This window comes from Megascapheus bottae, chromosome 1 (assembly GCF_031878675.1).
Source record: "Megascapheus bottae isolate mThoBot1 chromosome 1, mThoBot2.hap1, whole genome shotgun sequence".
NCBI lineage: Eukaryota > Metazoa > Chordata > Mammalia > Rodentia > Geomyidae > Megascapheus > Megascapheus bottae.
The window spans coordinates 24624123-24644097 of NC_143509.1; the positions used below are offsets into that span (position 1 = coordinate 24624123).

A 19975-nucleotide genomic window follows, 5' to 3' on the forward strand; every position below is an offset into this window, starting at 1 on the left:
TGTAGAGGTCCAAAATTTATTTTCCTAAAACCTTACAAGTGAATTGTTTCTTTTGATTGCATTTGGACACTCTTCCAGTGGGTAAAAATCCCAGGAGTCTACTGAGAGGCAAGAGGCAAGGCCTCCTAATACAGCTCAACAATTAGGTAATGTATGTATAGACAGGGTCTGGCTTCTCAAACTCTATCAGTCCTAAGAAACATGCTCTCAACAAAAGCTCCCATGGGTCACACTGCTATCATCTAATGCTTTCATCTATCTGGTGAGCATTTATTGTGATCTAGGTCTTAACAGTCCAAGGTCAACAGATGGAGGGCGTCTTCCTTCAGGGTCTCTCAGAATCACCATGCTGGAAGTAGAAATGGGGGCTCAATACAGTCTGAGAGGTGGAAGTATATTAGAGAAAGACAAAGTAATTTTAGTATCTTCTGATCAAAAGCTCTTTAAAAAAGTGTGTAGGTTACTATTCACTAAGGCAAGTACTCCTTGGCTTTGGGTCTTCATACTTTGTTCTCTGTAATCAGTTATAACTTAGTGCAGAAGGGAGCATTTTAGTCAGGGTCTCAATTCATCAATTCAGTCTTAAGTTCATGTCAGCCTGTTTTTTTGCATCAATAGATTGAGATTTAAATTTGCTTGTCTATCAAATTTTCAGCTTTTATTTTAATTTCCTATTAAATGTCATTTCTTCTTCTCTAGCCCAACATTATAGCACACACAGGTGTTAAAAATGGGACTAATAGGCCAGGAATTTGGCCTAGTGGTAGAGTGCTTGCCTACCATACATGAAGACCTGGTTTTGTTCCTCAGTAACAACTACATAGAAAAAAGCCAGAAGTGGTGCTGTGGCTCAAGTGGTAGAGCGCTAGCCTTGAAAGCCCCAGGACAGTGCTCAGGCCCTGAGTCCAAGCCCCAGGACTGCAAAAAAAAAAAGGCAAGGAAAATGGGACTAACTTTAGCCCATCTCAAAATCATCCACTGGCATGAAACATAGACAAATAAAAGCACATTCTTGTTCAACAATGTAATCCCAGCAGCAACTGTCTGGGAGAGCAGTTCATTCCTAAGCAAAACTTTATGTGTGTGCATGCACATGCACATACGTGCACACTGAGCTTTTAAGTTCAAGACTAGAACTCTACCACTTGAGCCACAGCTATACTTCTTTTTCCAAGTTTTTTGGAGAAAAGTATTTCCATGGACTTTTCTTCTCAGTCTGGCTTCTAACCATGATCCTCACATCTCAGCTTTCTGAGTAGCTAGGATTACATGTGTGATTCACCAGCATCCAGAAACATGATAACTTTTATATACATGAAATCCACAAGCATACAACTCGGGAGGGAGGAAAGGATTTCAAGAATCTTTTCAGTCTCCCAATCTACCAAGGTAAAGCTATTAGCAGCTTCAAATCTCTGTGCCTTTAAGGCTTGTATTTTTGTGAGTAACTGAACTCTGAGGACATTCAAATTAGGGCAGAGCCTCTCACTCCTGTGGGCTTCCTCAGTGTTCTGCTGTCCTGTTGATTTCATAGAGAACTAAACAAGCATAAAAGGTCTCCAGAGTGAAACAGCGCCTGAATCTAGGACAGAAAGAACAAAACGAGTTTATTCTGTAGCTACTGGGTCTCTGTGATTGTCCACAAGAAGGCTGAGTCAGCTTGTTTAGTCTGGACCTATAGTCCTAGTCAGCATCTTGTTGTCGCCTCAGACCCTGCCTTGGTGGCTCAGGTGTTCTTACTCACCTAATGGTTGCTGACTAGATGGCTGCCATTACCTACACAAAGAACTCAGTCTGAGAATTAGAGAGGTTTCGTGAGTCACCAAAGATTAAAACACACACACACACACACACACACACACACACACACACACACACACACACACACACGCATGCACGCAAGAATTATAGTAAGCTCTGCTTCCAGAAATGCCAGTGTTGTTTTGTGTTTTATTTTGTTTCTGTTACCAAAAAAATATCCAGGTTATCATCTAACTCCAAAATGGAGAGAGGAACGAAATCTTCAAGGGCAGGCCAGTTGGTTAAAGAGAGGGCCTCAGGGAGGCTTTTCTCAGCAAGCAGATGGAAAACAGGAGAAAGGAGGAGGGTGCCCAAAGCAGAGTGACTCAAAGTGTTGGCAGCTCATGTCTGTAATCCTAGCTACTGAGGAGGCTGAGATCTGAGGATCACAGGTTGGAAAATCTGTGAGACTCATCTCCAATTAACCACTAAGAAGCTGGAGGTGGAGCGATGGCTTACATGGCAGAGTACTAGCCTTGAGCACAATCCAGCTCATAGACAACACCTAGGCCCAGAGTTTGAGTCCCAGGATTAGTATACGTACACGTACGTACACGTACACACACGTACACACACAATCAAGAAAGTAACAATTCAAGATTCCAAGTTGAACTCAAATTTCAAATAAGCTAACTTCTTAATATAAATATCTTCCATAACTAGGAGTGGGTAATATGGGATATGTGTATACTAATAATGTTTACGTTTGAAATTTGTTTATACTCATTCTACATTCAGGTCTACAATTCAACTTATTCAAGGATTATATATATATACTTACAATTATATGACATAATTATCTTAAGCTGCTATTTGCTTTTTAGCCAAAATTTAAATTTAGCTGAGCATACAGTATCTTATCCAGCAACCGTTAGGTGTGGCCAAGAGAGACAGCCAAAGTGAATGGCATTTTAAGAATCTAGGAGAACAGGTAATACATGCTAGAAGCCCACTTTGCAAGTTTACTTGGGGGGATTCATCATTAACTGGTGTCAGCACAAGGCAGGAGGTCCACCTGATTCTGTCACTTCTAGGAAAGAAAACCAAACAAAACAGAACCCATGCAACCAGATATCAGTCATTACTGAATAACAAGTTTCACTGCTAGTAAAGGCTGGGAGCAGCTCCATCGCCACCACCTTGGAGACATTAGAGCTGGGGTCCTGATGGAAGCCTGGGGTTGGGTGGTTTTCATCTATTTAATGATGTCCACTAAAACAGCATGTTAGATGGCAGGGAGTGGAGGAGAGGTGGGAAGAGTTGGAATCCCTAAATTATATTCAGGAGCTCCGCTGAATAGACAGGAGAGTAGGCAAAAGAAATCAGTACAATCAAGAGGAGAACTACAATTTCAATCAACTAGCACTTCAAAATGCATTTAAAATTGTGGGTCCATTTTTTTGGCTTTATTATATGCAGTGTTTATGAAAAATAATTGGCAGTCCTGGGCAGTTCTCTTTCTAGTTATTGGTTCTTACTTCAGAGCAGACATATAAAAGAGGCAGGGGTATAATCTAGAAAAATGGCAGTCTCCCTAACAAGTGCCTTGAATGCCTTGTGCCCATCTCTTTCTGACAAAAAGGAAAATTCCCATTAATCCTTTAGATTGCTAAAAAAAATAAAATCTAAAAATTAAAAAAAGAAATCTCTCCAGGTAATTCACAAATCCCGGTGTGTATTTGAATCACCAAATGGGCTGTCAAAACAGATTGCTGCATTTCACTCTCAGAACTTCTAATTCTCCAGGTTAGAGTTTACTACTTTTAAAAGTTCCTCAGTAGCTGAACGCCATAGTTTGCACCTGTAATTCTGTAATTCTGGCTAGTTGGGAAGCAGACTGGGAGGCTCTTAGTTCAAGTTCACCACAAGCAAATCTAAAGGGTGTGGTGGCATGCACTTGTCATCCTAGCTACAAGGGGAAGTATTAGTAAAGATGCTAGTTTAGGCTGGTCTGGGCATAAAGCATGCCATTATCTCAAAAATAATAACAGAAGGTATCTTGTCAATGTCACCCTTTCCATCATTCTCCATCTCTCCCAACCCCACCCCTCCCCTCAAAGTTACCTGGTTCCTTTTTCACATATATACACTGAACATTATGCTTTCTCCCTACCCCCCAACCTCTGACCCCCACCAGACTTCTTGTTTACTTTTATTTACTTAATGCTCTTTTCTGGCTCCAAGGTTCCATTAAAGAGACCATGTTTCATTTACTTGTCACATCTGCTTAGTTGTGTGATAGTTTTCAAATTCTCCTTTATGCTGTTGTTTAATTCATTTGTTCACAATGAGTACTTATCATGTGTGCTATCGAAGATGCTAACCATATCTGCCCTGATGTATTCCTTCAGGGGGTTACCAAGTCTTCTCTAGTTATGACTATGCAGCTCATAAATGCCCTACTTACAAATCACAGCCCCCTACAGGGCATTCATTTCTTCCATCAATACCATAAGATGCATTGGTTGTGAGCATCTGGAGGCTCCTATTTTAAGATCAAGAGGCTTTCTGGGATGGAGGAGATCTGTGCAAGTGTGCCTGGGAGTGATTCAGTTCAACCAGATTGCTCCCTTCCTTGTACAACAGTGGAAACGGTGGTGAGGTACGTAATTTTGAGCATGGGATACCGAGTAAAGCCATGTCTAACTTTGAGCTATAGTATGGGTATTGTGAATACCTTTCTGCTGAGAGGCAAGGCAACATGCAAGAGGCAAGGGGCAGAGCGCAAGACTTGATTACCATTGGTTACAAATGCGTTATTGCTTTATCACTCTCTGCTGAGACTTAGAGTGGGGGTATATTAGCTAGAAGGATAGAGGGACTTCCTGAACGGGGAGTGGGGGAGGGGGGTAGAATTCCTGCCTTGACTGGTCTGATTGTCCTCCGGCGAAGGAGGGCTGGATGGGGGTGGTCAGTGGGCTCTTTCCTTGCTTGGCTCATCCTGGTCAGGGTGTGTTCTCCCTGTCCCTCCTGCTGATCAAGAGGGACCAGGGAAGAAAGACCCCGACAGGATGCCTCCATGTTTCCAGCAGGACAGGAAACGACTTGGAACTTTTGGAAGTGTCAGGATGTTCACCATGGGATGTGCTTTGGGTATGAAATATCCCAAGAAGGTTCATTTGTTCAAGGGTTGGTTCCTGGCCCACTCTGGATCCCTGGGGTGCTACATTAACCCAGTGGGAGAGAAGAAGATGAGGCCTAGCTGGAGGAAACAGTCACTGAGAGTGGGTCTCAGAGAACTTTCTCTTGTTGTGATACATGTCAGGAATCTCAGCTACTTTGCAGACAAGGGCCTGAGGATGGAGGATTCAATGCTAGGCCTGGAAAACTTAGACCTTATCTCAAAGATATTAGTTAGAAAGAAGGGTCATACGTGTGAGAAGGTTCTGCAGTTGTAGCTCAGTTTGAGGCCTTGTGTTCAAGTCCTAGTCCAAAAAAAGAAGTATTTTTGTCCCCCATGTATTGTCCTTCACTTCCCTCTCCCCTGCACCCTTATTTCCACATTATCCCTTCTTCCTCTCCTCCCTGACCCACCATAAGGCTGGCCATTTTTCTCTACCACATTCTCCTGCCATGATGCTCCAGGCCGAAGCCTGTGAAACTGTGAACCAAAAGAAATCCTTCCTCCTTCAGTGATTTACCTCAGGGGATTTGCCTCCAGGACAGAAAAATGACTGACTCAATATAGATTAGGGCAACTATAATCAGCTGCAATTCCTCTAGTCTCCAAAATGGACAGCCTCCTGCATCTAAGAGGGAGAAACATCTGTATCTAATAAAATATGGGCAGGCAGGAAGGATGGGGACCCTAAAGCAACCCACGAAGATGAATCCCCCCTTCCTTCTCCTTCTTCCTCTTTCCTTCTTGCCCTCTCCCTCATTCTCTCAGTGTACAGGGGTCTCTGAGGGAACACCATCTGAGGGTATGGACATTACCATGGTGTCCAGGGTCATGTTTGAGGGCGAGCTGACCACCCTAAACACTGGACATTGCATGACCAAGAGACTACACAGCAGATGAAATGGAGACTGACTTCACCTGCCACATAAAGGAAAGCATATAGTAACTGACCAACTGTCGCCTTACCCATTCCTGACTGCTGCCACCTCTCATGCCCAGAATCCCACAGAGCTCATCTTTAGTCCAAGCCAGGAGCTTCTCAGCCTGGCTCATTAAGAAAATCATGAGGAGGAATTCTGAACCTCATTCCCAACCTCCTGAGTCAGAATGAGGTCAGGCCTTCCATTAAACACAATGAATGAACTGGAGAGAGTGAATGCTTGTGGCTCCCCCAGATTCATACTTTGAAATCCTAGCCCTCAATGTGACAGTATCAGAAGGTTGGACCTTGGGGAGAGTGTTGGGGGCCGAGTAACACCATGTCTAATAACTTTCTGCTGAGACAAGGCAAGGCGCAAGAGGCAGGGTGCAAGACTTGATTACCATTGGTTACAAATGTGTTATTGTTTATCACTCTCTGCTGGGACCTAGAGTGAGGGGATATTAGCTGGAGGGACTTCCTCAGGAGGGGGGTTTAATGGAGAGAGAGATTTTCCTGCCTTGATGAAGCTGCGTGGAGTCTCTGTTCTTGCTCTGTGGAAGGAAGGCTGAGTGCAGGAGGACAGTGGGCCCTCTCCTCTCACGGCTCGTCCTGGTCAGGGAGTGTTTTTCCCCATCCCTCCGACTACTCTAGAGGGACTGGGGACAAAGGACCTCGACAGGAGAGGGCAAAGGCTGTGCCCTCCTGAATGGGATTGTGTTGCTTTTCAAAGAGATCCAAAGGCCCCTGTGGGGCTCAGCAATGACTTTTTGAGTACTTTGGTCTTAGCTTCCCCAGCCTACAGAACTCCAAAGAAATGGTTTAAAACCCAAGTCACCATCTTAAGACCATTTTGTTTTATCAGCTGAAATGGTCTCAGACTGACAGATTGGTGCTTGGAGGGCTGACACTAGTGGAAAGCCTTTTGCAACTGGTCATTCTGTCTCCATCCTGAGACTGGCTAAATTTACTAACACTGGCACTTTAGGATATTTGGGAGGTTTACTAAGCCTTCCCAAATTATTCTGAAATGAAGATTTAAAATTATGTGTTGGAAGGAATCAAATATTCAGGTGCAATGAGTTTAATTAATTTAAAAGCTTCTCATTTAAGATGATGCAATAATTGGCCAAATGCCTGAAATGTTCACTTTAAATGGTCTGAGTTTCCATATTTAAATATATAAATGGCACTGGCTCTTCCTTCCCCCCTCCCCGCTGCCACTCCAGCTTGGATATAGCTTCTCTACCTGCCTTTCCTGGGTTAAGGGGTCTGTATCCCTTTGAGGGAGAAGTGAGTCATATGGCTTGGCTAGAAGACACCCAGGAAACTCAGCCTGAACACACTGTCAAGGCTTCAACTTCCCTTTTTCTCAAATATAGCAATATCATCCTACCTTAAGGCCTTTGCACTTGTTACTTCTTCTGCATCATTCTCCAACTGCTTAATATGGGTTCCTAATTTGTAGGCAGGGACAAAAAGGGTGACAATGCCCCCAAACATAAAATATATTCAATACCTGACTTATGAAATGGTAACTCTTCTATACAATACCATCATCATCATTACCATCTAAGATTGTATATTAAAAAGATGGGTTCTTATACTTCCCTTCTGTTTCTGCTCAAATTTCACTGATTTTGAGTCCTTCTCTGAAGAAAAGAACTCACTAAACACACACACACACACACACACACACACACGCACGCACTCACACACACGCACTCACACACAGGGAGACACTCTCAGGTTCCTTGAACCCTATTTCATTTTTCTCAATAGCAGTTTTGCCAACTGAAGTGTTAAATATTACTTGTTTATTTGTATATTCTCTTTTCCCTTCGCTGAGGATGCTTGATCCATATAGTGTTCATTCCAAGAAGTGTTTGGACAGCACCATTTAAAAAAATGATTTAGTGTAATGGTGGCACGAACATTTGGCAACAGGAGTTCAATTTAATTATTTCCTGCAAATATGTCTCAAATAGATACCTATATATTACATCAAGATAATGGAGTCTAAATCTCAGATTGTTTACTAATGAGGTGTGTGTCCTTGGGCCATTTAACTTCAATTCTGTGAGCTCCTACTGAAAATGATAAAAATTCCAACCTCCAAGGCTGTTGGCAGAATGAGGGAGGAGAGGGTTTAAAACCCCAAGCATATCGAAGGCCACTCTGACAGTCCAAAGGAGTCCATGGCAAAAAAAAAAAAAAAGAAAAAGAAAAAAAGAATCAATGTCTCCTTATTTATGCCAATTATTAGTTAACCAGCAGCCACTGGGAATGGGGGAAAACGCCTAGTAAAGTCAATAAAATGTGAAGCGCAGCCTAATTCATTTTTACAATATGACCTACTTTCTGCTATTTTTTGATTCGCATGAACAACTAATGTTGCAATGAGCTGATTTGGGAAAGACTGATCATTTTCTTTGCATTGCTTCATGGTTTTGCAGCTCACAGAGAAAAGGAAAACATTCTCAGTGACAAACCTCCTTTGAAAGATACCCCCAGCCCCCACTCCCAGCCTGGGTAATGAGCCTACAAAGTGACTTTCAAAATCCTTGCAATGTCAAAGGTTATTGTGGAGGGGATGAGGGAATCCTGCAGGAAGTCAGGTTTTAATTCCACTTGGTTATGCAGCTTTCCATAGACAGCTCTGCCTGCCCTCAATAGAGGACTGGCACTTCAGAATTCAAAAGTTTTTAAGAGTCCCATTTTGAATGAGAATCTCTCTTTTTAAGAATCCATGTTTAGGTACAGGCTGCGTAGACAGGACCTAGTTGTGCTGTTGCTTTTGCATTCTGTACAGAAATACACATATTAGGTACCGACCTCCATATCAATCAAGCACCAATGAAGCAGACAGCAAGAGTTAAAAGAAAAAAATTACATAAAAGTATATACAGAATATCTAGCATACGTATACTATAGATATAAGTTAATAGTATATCTATAGCATCTTTGCAATAACCCCCCCCACACACACATCTTTTCTTTTGTGGACTACATTATTTCTTAACCAATGGAATTTACCTGCTAACAAGGATAGAAGGAAGAAAGCTCATTTTCCCACAGGGAGAAACCAGGACTAATGATCACAAATGAAATTGTCTCTTAATTGTCTTCTCTCCCTCTCTGCTGCCCTTCTGGATGTGCTTTGTATCGATTTCCCTTTGGTTAAGGATGTTAACTCAGGAGAAAGGAGAGAGGATGGAAGGAGGCAATGAGACCTTAATAACAAGAGTGGGCTATTTGGTTTTGCTTTTCAGTTCCTAGGAATCTTGCCATGGAAACTAAAGGGAATCTGGGGTTATTTTACCATTAGGAAATTCTTAACTACATAGATGGGAGGCATGGAGAAAATCTTGGGTGAAAGCTACATGTATATTACATTATACTTATCTTCTCCAAACCGAACACAACTGAGAACCCACTGCTCCATCCTTCAAGCCAGCCATCCCATGTCTGCTCACAGGAAACTGATGCTGAGCCCTTCATTGCCAGAACACAGATCCTCAACTGCAGCATGTACTCTACCCAAAGAAGAGTGGACAGTGAGTAAGGAGATGGGACAGGTCTGTCTGGCCTCATTGCCAAAGGTGGACTAAAGACACAAATGGATCTCTCACATCTGCTAACTCAAGATCCATGGGTGCCTGCTTTGTTTCTATGGCTTCAACTTCAAGTTGCACAACATAATTTGTTAAAACTGTGATAAGAAAACAAGATTTTAGCTGGGTACTGGTGCTTCACACAGTAATCCTAGCTACTTAGGATGCCAATTTCTGAAGCTCAAGGTTCAAAGGCAGCCCAGACAGACAAATCTGAGGGGTTCTTATCTCCAATTAGCCAGCAGGAAGTCTAAGTGGAGATGTGGTTCCCCTTGGCCTTTTATCACCCAACTTTGAATGATAAAAATCAGCAAGGTCCAGCTCCAGTACTAATAAAAGGAAGAAAGGTGGGAGGGAAGGAAGGAAAGAGGACAGAAGGGGGAAGGGAAGAGGAAGGAAGAAAGAAAGGTGGGAGGGAGGGAAGGAGGGCAGGTGGGCAGGCGGGCAGGCAGGCAGAGAGAGGGAGGGAGGGAGGGCGGGAGGGAGGGAGGGAGGGAGGGAGGGAGGGAGAAGAATACACTGTAATAGGCAAGGTCCTGATCTCCAATGAGGGGAAGCAGGGTGGGTAGTGAGTGACTTCTCTTGCCCTGGGAAACCATTTCTTTCCTTTCTGGGTGTGGACAGTTGGGTGCTTCATTCTTCACCCCAAACCCTCAAATCAGGCAGCTTCTACCTGGACACAGGGCCTCTCCTTACCTTTTCCTAATCTCCTCAAGAACAACATAGCAAAGAGAATCCTCTAAATAACCATTGCTGTCATTTCTTAACATTCTCCATGATGTCTTGACTTGTTGAAATGACACGGTTCATTATTTTTAGCTTCCAGCTTTGGTGAGTTGATCAGTCAAAACAAAGTGTTAAAGGACATGCGAAAGCCACAAGCACAACGATGTTCATTGCAGCACTATTTACCATAGAGAAGATATGGAACCAATGCAGATGTCCCTCAGTAGATGATTAGATCAAGAGGATGTGTTATTTATACACAATGGAATTCTATGCTGTCATCAGAAAGAATGTCATCACCCCATTTGTAAGGAAATGAAAAGACTGGGAAAAAATATTGAGTGAAGTAATCCAGACCCAAAGGAACATAGTCTCAATGGTTTCCCTCATTTATAATAATTAGTACACACCTAGGAGTCTCCTACCGGAGGATTATAATAGTGCAAAACCTAGGTACATACAGCCATACAGGAGGAGGCTAAATGAAATGATCTCGAGGATGTGGAAACAAGTGGTTTATCTTGTGTGATTGTTGTTCTTAATGTACTTTGTTATTTATCTTCTCTTTGGTTGCTCTTTGATTAATCTCATATTGTTACAGTGTCTGACTTTGTTATCTGGCATATTATATATAAGTTTATTAGTTTATTTGAAATAGGAAATGGAAGGGGAGGAAACAAAATGATTGGGAGGGGTAAGGGGAAGGAAATGGGGTCAAAAATATGAGAAAGGGTATCAATGTATGAGAAGTAATGGACCTTTTATCTGGTGACTATAACTGTAACCCCTCTATACATTACAATAAAAAAGTGTTAATATAGAATCTACTTGGTAAATTCTTAACTGGCTTGGTGCAACTAAGGAACTTTGAGAAGGAATTATAAACCACTGGCTCAAGGAGATAGAATGCCTCAGACCTTTTGGTTCAAATCCTAAAACAACCCTACTACATGAGAATCAATTGCTTTGGTTTAGTTATTCTAGGATTTGAATTTTGTCTTTAAACCTATTGTATAACCAAAAGCTTAGTTCTAGAAAAGAAGCACATACTTTTTTAAATTTTATTTTTATTGTCAGGGTAATAGAGAGGTTATAATTAGATTTGCCAGGTAGGAGGTGCATTATTTCTCACACATTGATACCCCTTCTCATATTTTTGTCCCCATTTCCTTCCCCTGCCCCCTCCCAATCATCCTGAATTCCCTCTTCCCTTTCCTATTTCAAATAAACAAATAAATGTATATACAATATACCAGATAACAAAGTCAGATACAGTAACAATATAAGGGCAAAAAAAGAGAAATAACATAATACATTAAGAACAATCACACAAGATAAACCTCTTGTTTCCATATCCTAGAGATCCTTTCATTTAGTCTCATCCTGTATGACCTTATGTACATATGTTTTGAGCTATTGTGATCCTCTGCTAGGAGAATCCTACATGTATACAAATTATCACAAATGAGAGAAACCATTGAGCCTAGGATCCTTTGGGATTTTTCCAAGTCTTTTCATTTCCTTACAAATGGGGCAATGCCATTCTTTCTGATGACAGCATAGAATTCCATTGTGTATAAGTACCACATTTTCTTGACCCAGTCATTTACTAAGGGGCATCTGGGTTGGTTCTGTATCTTTGTTATGGTAGATAGTGCTGCAATGAACATCATTGTGCTAGTGGCTTTAGTATGGCTCTATTTCTGGACATTTGGGTAAATGCCAGAGCGGAATTGCTGGGTCATAGGGGAGCTCTATGTTCAGTCTTTTGAGAAATACACATACTGCTTTCCATACTGGTCGAACAAGTTTACACTCCCACCAGCAGTGTAGTAGCTAGCCCTCCTGGCCACATCCCCGACAGTATCTTATTAGATTTCTTGATTGTGGCCACTCTAACTGGAGTGAGGTAGAATCTCAGAGCTATTTTCATTTGCATTTATTTTATGGCCAGAGATGTGTAGCATTTCTTCATGTGTCTATAGCCCATTCTTATTTCCTCTTTAGAGAAGTCTCTAAGTCTTTGGTCCATCTTTTAATGGGATGGTTGTTTCTTTGAAGATTTGTTTTGGTAGGATTCATTTTTTTAACCGTAGATATATTTTAGATATGAGGCCTTTGTCTGTTGTATGGTTAATGAAGATCTTCTTCCACCCTCTGGGCTTTTTATTTAACTTGCTAGCTATGTCCTTTGCCATACAGAAGCTCTACAATTTAATGTCATCCCAATTTGTTCAAACTTTCTTTAATTTGTTGTATTTCTGGGTATTTATTAAGAAAGTTTCAACCTGTCACAAGAAAACCTAGTGTATCTCCTATTCCTTCTTGTAAAGTTTTCAGGGTATCTGCTTTTACCTCGAGGTCTTTGATCCATTTGGAATTAATCCTGGTGCAGGGTGACATAGAAGGATCCAACTTTAGTTTTCTGCAGGTGCTTAACCAGTTCTGCCAGCACCACTTGTTGAAGAGGCTGTCTTTCTTCTATTTTTTTTGGCTCCTTTTTCAAAGATTAGGTGACCACAGGTCTGCGGGTTGATTTCTGGGTCTTCAGTTCTATTCCACTGGTCCTCAGTCCTGTTCTTGTGCCAGTTGTTTTGGTTACTATAGCTCTGTAATAGAATCTAAAGTTTGGTATTGATATTCCTCCAGTGCTGTGCTTTCTGCTAAGGATTTTTTTTTTGCTATACGGGGTCTTTTATTATTCCATATGAGTAATATGAAATAATTTCGGTTGCTTCTTCTATTTCCTTAAAGAATGACACTGGGATATTGATGGGTATTGCATTGAATTTGTAGATAGTCTTTGGCAGGTTTGCCATTTTCACAATGTTAATTCTTCCAATCCAGGAGCTTGGGAGGTTTTTCCACTTCCTCAGTTCTGCTTTAATTCCCTTTTCAGGTTTTTAAAGTTTTCATCATAAAGGTCCTTTACATTCTTAATAACATATACTTTTACTGTAGAATATTTGAAAAAATACAGACATGCACAAATAAGAAACACCTATAAAATAAATGAACATATATCTCTGTATTTACTAACTTATAGAGCTTGTTTTCCTTTGATTATATTTAAAAAAATTCTGCATATTACTGAAAACCAGTGAGTGTCATTTCCTCGGACATGGATAAACACTTTTAGATATGGCCAAACTCTTTTCCAGAAAATTAATCTTCTCCTGAATAGTATATATCACCCAACAAACACTGCCTCCGGTCCCAGTGTCACCTGTTTAGTACAATGTGTGCTCTTGGAGCCAGTCTCAGGACAGTGATTGCTGTGGATCAGGATTTGCTGTCACCAAAGAAGAGCAGGAGATGTATTAATGTCTCCAGGAAATCCTTCTGCCGGCCAGCACCTCCAGTCACAGGCTGGAATGATTAGGCCAGGTGCATTGGTCCAGACAAAGCCCACCGAGAGCAGCGTGAGGAGGGCTTCCTCGGGTGAGACAAAGGGACAGTTGATCATGAGTTTGAAATGTCCCATCTGGCCTACATTTACTCCCAGCAAAGGAAACACAAGGAGGTAAGTGTAAATATTGTCTACACAAACAGTAAAGAAGCTCGCTAAGAGTAAGAATTAGTTTTTCCCTAGGAGTTATTTGCAAGTTGGAGCCGTTTTGTGGATCAAAAAGACAGTATTGGATGAAAGCTACTGACACTAGAAAATCTAGTATACATGATTTCTGTAGAAAGAAGAGTCGCTCTGTTCCAAGTGTCAGTTGCCTGGTTGAAGACTTGGGAGGTAAATTCTATTTTAAGATTTGTTTGACCCTAACAGTGAATAATGAGGGAATGGGGGGAGGAAAAAAGAATATATGTTTATATCTCTGTTTTGAATTTTAAATTCAAATTTAAGAATGGGTGGATTCTATATAAGATGTAACTTCACTCAACAACAACAAAAACTAAGACCTAGCAACACCAGACCTCAATTGCCATAGCAACAGGTGGTGGGAAATGAGTTGTGGGGCAGAGGGCCACCTCCCTCACTGGATTCATCTACTTGGCCTCATGGCCATTCAAATCCACAGCTCTCATCCTTGACAAAAATGTCCTCAATTTTGGTCCCTTCATTATCGCATCTGCGCCTTCACTGGCCAACTCCACCCTCTTCCTGGGGCCTGAGAAGAAGGCCTGAAGGGCTCCCATGCCACACCTCACTGTGAACACCACACCCCATCTTGTCTTGAGGCAGGTCCTGAGTGTGGGCTTGTCCTAACCACAGGGGCAAAAAAAGAGACAAGCAAACAACATAGTACATTAAGAACAACAATCACACAAGACAAACCTTCTGTTTCTATATCCAAGAGTTCATTTAGTCTCAACCTATATGACCTTATGTACCTAGGTTTTGAGATATTGTAATCCTCTGCTAGGAGAGTCCTAGATGTCTACTAATTATTACAAGTGAGGGAAACCATTGAGCCTATGTTCCTTTGGGACTGGCTTACTTCACTTAATATGATTTTTTTTCCAAGTCTTTCCATTTCCCTACTAATGGGGCAATGTCATGCTTTCTGATGGCAGCATAGAATTCTACTGCGCATAAACACCACAACTTGTTGATCCAATCATCTACTGAGGGCATCTGGGTTGGTTGGACTAGCTCTGCTTCTGTGAATCCAATGGGACAGTAACTAAGGATCACTTCCTCTGCAACCATGCTGACACCCTAACCCCCTCTCCCAACCGCTGCTCAATAAAATACCAACTGTCCTTTGTCCCCTGAGTGGAAAACCCTGTTAGCCCTTTTCTATAGCATCTAGTGTGAATGGGATTGGTTCTTCTATTACTGTTTATTCACTATCGAACATGCATTAAAATACTGACCATATGCTAGGTACAGAAATACAAAGACAAACCAACTGCAGGCCACATTGGAGTGGCTAGCGACACGGAGCATAGGAACATATCATTAGTACCTTGGGTAACAATAAACTAATCAGCACTGTGTTAGAGATAATCCTGGAACTCAGGGACATCCACATTCAGGAAGGTGAGAAGGGATCTGGGAAGATACAGAGATTTCTACAGTCCACATAAAAGCTACATGGCAATTCAATCCAAGGACAGAGGGGAGAAGCCTTGCAGCTGGCAGACCCTTCATGTAACACACGGGGGCCTGGAGAAAGAACCATGGAGGACAGGCAAGCAGTGTGCACAGTTGCTGTGCCAGGTGACTGTGGGCAGGGGATAGCCAAGCTGGACATTAAAACTGGGTTGGAGATGATCACAAGGGCACCCCCTGGCAGAGCACTTGAGTTTTATCCTAAGGAACAAATTTAAAGGGTTTAAATTAAGAGTTTAAGAACTGGAAGCACATGGGAATTAGATTTTAGAAAGATGATGCAAGCAATCTGCATGTGAATCATATTTGTTCTCTCTTCCTCTCTCCTTTGTCTCCTTCCCTCAGTCTCTGTGTTTCTCTGTTTCTCTCCCCCAACTTCGGTGACTATAGAAGGTGAGGGTGAATACAACAGAATTCTGGGGGAGGAGCCTGGGAAGATGAAGAGGAATGAAGAAGAGAGAGAGGGGTCAAGGCAGTGCAGAACACAGTGAGTTTCTGGGTGGACCAATGGGCATCAGAGCGTTATCAACCCATAAAGCTAATTCCCAGCTACTCTCCAAGCCTCAAGAAATGGCCTCACCCTGCAAGGATCTTAAAAATCTGACACTCGGGAGTTGTGTAGAGGAGATTTCTAAAAATAGTCCACAAGGAAGCCGCCTTCCGGTCCAGGAAGGTTTTTTTCTTCTTCTTCTCTCTTTTAAAGATGAACCACTCTTAAACAGTGCCAAGGTGACAGGGAGGCCAACTCTGAGGTTCTGAACAGGTGCCACTGTGTATTCCTTACAGATGACTCCAGCAAATGGCTTCTAGGACTGCGTTTCTGGGTCTCACAGACGCCAGCCATTTCCGTAGGGAGAGGCAAAGCATGGAAGGAGGACAGCTTGAATTAGAGTGTAAAACCTGAGTCCTGTACTATGGCTGATCATTATACATGAGCAATATTTTATCACTATTGCATTCTCTTGGATGACAATCCATTATGCCGCTAGTGTTCACAAGAGATGGCTGTCATTTGAAGTGACTTTCACTTCTGAAAGTCAGAGTCTTTTTAAGTACAAGTGCTCTCTTTGCTGTTTTAAATAAAAAGCAACAACAACAAAATAAAAAAAAAAACAATTTGCCAAAGCACTGGTGGCTCATGCCTATTCAGAAGGCCGAGATCTGAGGATTACAGCTCAAAACCAGTTTGAGCAAGAAAATCCATGAGACCTTTATCTCTAACTACCAAAAAGAAAAAAGAAAACAAATCATCAAAACAAGTAAAATTATGACTTGAGCAAACAAACAAACAAACAAAAAAGATGTTTAGGAATAGCATCCAGGCCCTAAGATTCCCCACCCATTCAAACACTCAAACACACACACACACACACACACACACACACACACACACACACACACACACACAAATCTAATGAAAGCCAACCATTAACAAATTGGAATTCATTTGACTAACACTGCAGCATCTGATATTTTATTAATGGTTTGGTACTAAAAGTGGCCAGGTCAGGGTCAGACTCTCACAGGGGCAGAGGGGCCACAAGCTGTTCCCCCAAAGAGTTTTGGGGCAAAGCTACTCCGTACTTGATCTTTCCTAGGTGCCTCTGAGGCTCTGATTTTTGTCAATTTCCCATGAGGATCCCTTCTCTGTAATTATTATGGTAATATAGATTGGAAGAAGACAGATTCCTATACCATGTGTCTGTTCAAAAATAATATCACAGATGCCTAACAACCCCATAGCAACATAGGTACTATATTATTGGCTCAAGTCTTAGGTAAGGAAACTGAGGCTCAATGATGTTATATAACTTGTTCAAGGTCCAAAGACACAGAAGGACCAAGCTCATAATGACTGTGCTACATCTCTTTCTTGATTCCTCTCTTTCATGCCTCCAGCTAACCTGAATCTGTCTTTGCTTCTAAAGTCACAAATTCCTTCAAAAAGTCTTTACTGAATATCTCCTGCAACATAGCTTAACTTTCTAGTTCAGTCACTGGCACTAAGTTTCCCTCTCATTTTCTTTTACTGGATATGGCCAGAGGCCATATTCCAGCTGTTAGCCCTGGCTCTTCCCCACACCCTCACACCCGATGGACAAGCTGTGGGAAGAAACCCCCATGGTTGGATCAACATGGCCTTTGAGCTAGAAGATACAGCTCCCCACTCCGTATCCTGAAGATATGCTGTCCTTGCCCTGAGATTGGCTCTTGCCTTGGGCCCATTTTGACCATCAGCCCTTGATCGTTAGCCTTGTTCCTCAGCTTCTGTTAGCATGTTGAAAGCCAGGCCTGCTTTCTGCCTCTGCCCTTACCCTTGTCTGTGTTAGAATATACTCAACATCTAGTTTCTGGAGAACCATGGTTTGGGGGTTGTTTTTGTTGGCTTTCATCCATGGATGAGTCTCATAAGAATACAAGTGAAGTTGAGAGCAGAGGCCCTTGGTGGTTTAGGACAAAATCCTGCTCACAGCAGTGCATGGCTAAAGTGTGGCCGGTCCTGGGAAAGCAATGCTGGCTGTCCTGACTGAGGTCCCTCAGCTGAGTCTCAGGCTGGCTGACAGCCATGCTCCTAGCTAGAATACTAAGACCCATATTCTCACCTCCTAGTCTTCTCACCATCAAGGTATCTGATGATGGATTTCTAAGAAAACTCCACAGCTTCTGGGACCCCGTGATGTCATGTGACTAGAAGAGGTCAGTGTGATTCTAGAAGCTTCCAATCATATGTTTGGCTCCTCCCCTAGAGCAGAACTCTGGCAGAGCCTACAAGGCATGTTCACTGGCACATTCTGCTCAGAATCACCTGGTTTGTCAGGCCCTCCCAGCCTGCCTCATTTGCTTTGGTAATTAGTCTTTATCTACTTATACCCAGACACATTTTTTAGATGATTATATATCCAAGTTATGTAAAATCTGAGATATATGTTCAAAGCTATTCATTCTACCAAGAAACTGTAATAGATAATTAAACTGTTAAAGCATGATAAATTCACACAGAAACTATTCTACAGACCACTTGAGGACATAAAAAAATGCTTTGACAATGTAAAAAAAATTTTAAGAGTTTATAACTGTGTGCTAGTCCTGGGGCTTGAACTCGGTGCCTAGGCACTGTCCCTGAGCTTTTCTGCTCAAGGTCAGAGTTCTACTACTTGAGCTACAGCTCTACTTCTGGCTTCTTAGTGGTCAATAAGTCTCTCAGACTCTCCTATGTGGGCTGGCTTCATACAGTAATCCTCAGATCTCAGCCTCCTGAGGAGCTAGGATTACATGATCTGAGCCATGGGTGCCTGGCAGAAAACACGTTCTTTAAGGGCATCAGTAATTTCTAAACAGTTGAATTGAAGGTGATTAAGACTTGTTTACATTTTCCATTTATTCCTGTATTCCCACACAAAGCATCTATTACTTTTATAATAAGAAAGAAAACTTAAATGCAAGGTTAGATACAGATATGACTGGGCATTGGCTACTTATGTCAAGATTTGCCACCATTAGGAAGTAAATTACAATTCTATGGTTATCAACAAGCATAATAAAGTTAAGTATAATGAAAATACAGTTTGAATTTTAATTTGTTCCTATTTGATTGCCAGCTAGAAAATGATGGTTACAATCTAATAGGGAAGAGGCCCAATACAAAAACAGTCCACCATTCTTTCCAATTCACCATGGTCTCTGTGTGTGTGTGTGTGTGTGTGTGTGTGTGTGTGTGTGTGTGTGTGTGTGAGTGTATGTGTGTGTGTGTGTTATGGTTCTGATCAAAAGCAGGGCCTTCCACAGCACCCAGCTGTAAACCACCCCTCCTACTAATGTGAGCCCAGGAAGGAACCCCTGAAGTCATCAGGGCTGCTACGGGAAGTTGGCACAATGGACCCTGTGTACAGCAAGCCCATGTTCCCATTCCAAGAGAATTTTCTCCACATCCATTGGTGCATTTTCAAGATCTCATACATTTTCATGAAGAAAACCATCATCTTGACTTATCTTCTTTTACTTTAGATCAATATATACAAATCACGACCTAAAGATTTACTGGATTTGATATCTTACCACTCATAAAACTCGTGAAGTCTTGGAACTCAAACCCTAAAGTTTTGAAAGTGCTCAGACTTTAGCAGGCACCTGAATCATCTGGAGAGCTTGTTAAAATACAAACAGTGGGGCTCTTCCCAGTGAGATTCCAGAGTTTTGGACTCCCCAAGTTTGGAGGGAAACAGAATTTGCATATTATCAAAACCACAGGAGTTCCTCCCAGGAGGTGTTTTGAGAGTCATTGTTCTCGTCTGACCCTTGGAATGAGTAAGACTGGACTCCCTGGGCTGAACAGAGGTGTGCTTTAATAGGAATATATGTTCTCCACCAGCAAAAAGGCTTTGCCTCTAGCAATCACTCAATCTAAGTTCTCCAGCATCTTGTGCCAAAATGCAAGAGTTGCTAGAAGGGAGGTGGGAGGAGGGCATGGAATATAGGAGAAAAGGAAAAAGAAGGGGAAAGAGAGAGAAAAAGAGGAAGGGGAAAAGGAAGGAAAGAAGAGAGGGAAGGAAAAGGTAAGAGGAAGGAATAGAAGGAGAAGGGAAGGAAAGAAGAAAGGGAAGGAAAAGGGGAAGGAAGAATGGAAGGAGAAGGGGAAGAGTAGGGAAGAGGAAGGGTTGAAAGGGAAAAGGGGTGAGAAGGAAGAGAGGGATAAGAGATGGGAAGAAGCAAAGAGAGGAGAGAGGGAG

At 42.0% G+C, this 19975-nt stretch overlaps 1 protein-coding gene across 5 annotated transcripts in view; it reads right to left on the reverse strand.

The window, feature by feature from the left end:
* Tnik (TRAF2 and NCK interacting kinase) overlaps positions 1-19975 on the reverse strand; it is a 374276-nt gene that overhangs the window by 236506 nt on the left and 117795 nt on the right. The window contains exon 1 of one of the 5 annotated variants that reach the window (XM_090338733.1): positions 10151-10361. The exons of the other annotated variants lie outside the window; for them this stretch is intronic. The gene's annotated coding sequence lies outside the window, so the exon portion shown is untranslated. Of the gene's footprint in view, positions 1-10150; positions 10362-19975 lie in introns of those variants that run through there. 5 annotated transcript variants of the gene reach the window in all.